The sequence below is a fragment of the Egretta garzetta genome, unplaced genomic scaffold (genome assembly GCF_000687185.1).
Source record: "Egretta garzetta isolate BGI_Z169 unplaced genomic scaffold, ASM68718v1 scaffold527, whole genome shotgun sequence".
NCBI classification, from domain to species: Eukaryota; Metazoa; Chordata; class Aves; order Pelecaniformes; family Ardeidae; genus Egretta; species Egretta garzetta.
Window position 1 is genome coordinate 486017 of NW_009260359.1, and position 2883 is coordinate 488899.

Sequence of the window (2883 nt, forward strand, 5' to 3'; positions counted from 1 at the left end):
AAATTTGACTATTTTTAGTACCTCATCTATGACCATCTTCTCCAAGACGAAAGATATCCCTATCTATATAACATGGGATGCTGCCATAGGTTTGTGAACTGCTTACATGCTGATGTGTGACAATCCCTATACAGGCATATCATATTGCATTTTTATAATTAATCAGATATGCAGTATGACCGACACAGTCCCCTGTATTTCACCCAAATATCAATTTATTTACTTCTTGTAATTTTTCACACTTTGATAAAATCAATTTTGCATTTCTGAGAAGTAGGCATACTGATTAATAAAAACTCCAATCTACTACATGTCCTCCCTCCTGTGATTTGTGGGCACGGAAAACACAGATACATTTTCTTTGCTGAGCGAAAAAAAGCTGTAACAAGTGACAGGGAAGAGAAGGCTGCAACCTTCTGAAGTGAAAAATTCTAATAAAATTCTTATGGAAGAGCCCATACATTAAACATGTGATTCCCTGCCAATAGAAACAGTGTACACAGACTTTCTAGATAGACAGGAAAGAGCATAACCACTGGTTTGGGATCAGACAGAGACACAAGTCAGGAGGCTCCAGCAGCTTGGTTCCATCTCTCTCAGAGACCCTGCTGGACACATCAGATCTGGATCCGGCCTGCAGGTTATCGTGTGGACCACTACTGAAGGCAACCCAGCCACAATAGCTGGTAGCTACCTGGGGGAGGAAAGGCATAAAAGAGAGGGAAACCAGGCTCACTTTGTTACGGAGCAGATGTCAGTATCTCTCAGGGAGGTCACAGAGCTGTAAACGGCTGCAGAAAATATTCCCAGCTCCACAGTGGTCACTTTACAAGAGGAAACGTGGCATCTGTCATGCTAAGGATTTATAAAAGAGTAAAGACACACAACATACAGCAGAGTATCATATATTCAGGAATATCCACATCCCAATCCCTCTGGAGACAAAGTAAAGAATTTGCGTGGTATTGAACAGGTCTCGGGGGGCTGCTTATCCAGCCCTGGGGGTATTCTATCCAGCCATCCTCCTACGTAGGAATTTCTGTTATTTGTAGTAGGGTAGCACCTGAATGCCTGCTTGGATTATTCATGCTTCTGGAACACAAATCTATCTGGACATTTAGGCAGGAATTTGTAGGAAACCACAAGGTGGGAAAATCCAGTCTTAGGTATGCGCTTCCTTTTTCTGTGCTTCCATTTCTGTAAAATAAGGCCATGATATTGACCTTCATTACAAAACACTTGGAGAGCTATGGATGAAAAGTACTAAATAAGAACTAATTATTATCATTAGGTTGGATCCAAGAGTCATCAGTTTTCTAGTTCAGCCTTACTTCTGACTATAATTATAATCTCATGAGGGGATTTTGGCCAAAAATGGCAGAAATCTCTTAAGGATAATTCCGAGTATTTTAGTGCTGTTCTGTTAGAAACCCTAGCTTTACTTGAAACTCAAGTCTCAAAGTCTAGCCTTACCTAGGCCTCATCATCTGTGTGCCACCATAATTCTTCATAGCTGCATTTTGCTATTTAAGAGGTAGAATGCCTGAAAACAGAATTACTATTTGCTCTCAAAACAGTTGTTTTCCTCTTTACTACAAACTGAATGAAAACAAAGCAGATACAAATGGACAGTTATAATTTCAAGCTGATTAGATTTTATAAAGCCATTCAGAAAATTATTTAAGTAGATCCTGCGTTTCTGGAAGACCAAAAATATTACTCTCGATTCCATAACTTTTCAGCTTTTTCTTGACAACCCCACTGCTCCTTTTGGATGGTCTTTAGTCTTTTTTTAAACCTGTATAACAGGCAAACTGAATCCTGTCTCCTGACAGCATACCAACATACCTAAATCAAGAAAGTATACGTGCTGAATGTTTCTTTTGCTACAAGCTTCAGATCAAGCCTTTGATGAGAAAAACACATTCTCTTCCTAAAACTGAAACACTTCAACAAATATTGGTGCAATATATCTGCTTATTATAAAGAAAATCCTCATTAAGAAAGGGCTCAAAATTCAAATTCCCAATCCAAACTGTGCGTCACAGTCTGAATTTCCTAGTCTGACAGCACTACTAAAATGCCTCCCAGAGACTAAATTCAGCCTTAATTCAGGTTTGTCTGGCCAGCAGAGAATTAAGGAAACCCCACAGCAGAGCCCAACGGCTCCAACAGCTTCTGTGCTAACTCCCATATTCCCTCCACATAGAAAATAGCTGGGCAAAGGAGCATTCCTCAAAAAACAAATGCTTAAAAGGAAGATGAAAGAATCCCCATCCAAAGCGGGCAATTCAGGAGCAGTCCAGCTCTAGACGATATTTCTTTTTAGCCTCCACTGAACATCAGTGATTATAACTCTAAATTTCTAACTTGTTTTATGATGTTCTTACTACATTACATCATGCTACCCTGTGTATAAAAACAATGGAATGAAAGCCTCTAATTTTAGCTGTCATAAGTTAAAGAATAAATGGCAGCAGAAGCTTTCACTTATAATAGCAGGATTTTAGGTAGCTACAGAAAAAGCTATCTTTTCTGTATGTGAACAAATGCTCAACCATTTAAGCAGAATTTCAGAAACTGTAAGAAGTTCTGTGTGCTTAAGAGTTAATGGCGAAGGTGTCCCTACGCCCAGAAATAGAGCCGACTTTTCCATGTCACATTCAGCTTATTAATAACCCAATTATTTCTGTCGCAATGGCACATATCTCTCCTTGCTTTTTGTTATTGTTATGCAACTAGGATAGCTTTCAGAATCGTTTTTGGCTGAGCTTGAACAGGTACACTACAAAATGCAGCTAGAATCGAGTTTTATGCTGAAATGCTATTGAAATTCAGTAGATGAACATTGAGTGACATAGAGTATGCAATTATGCAAGAAGA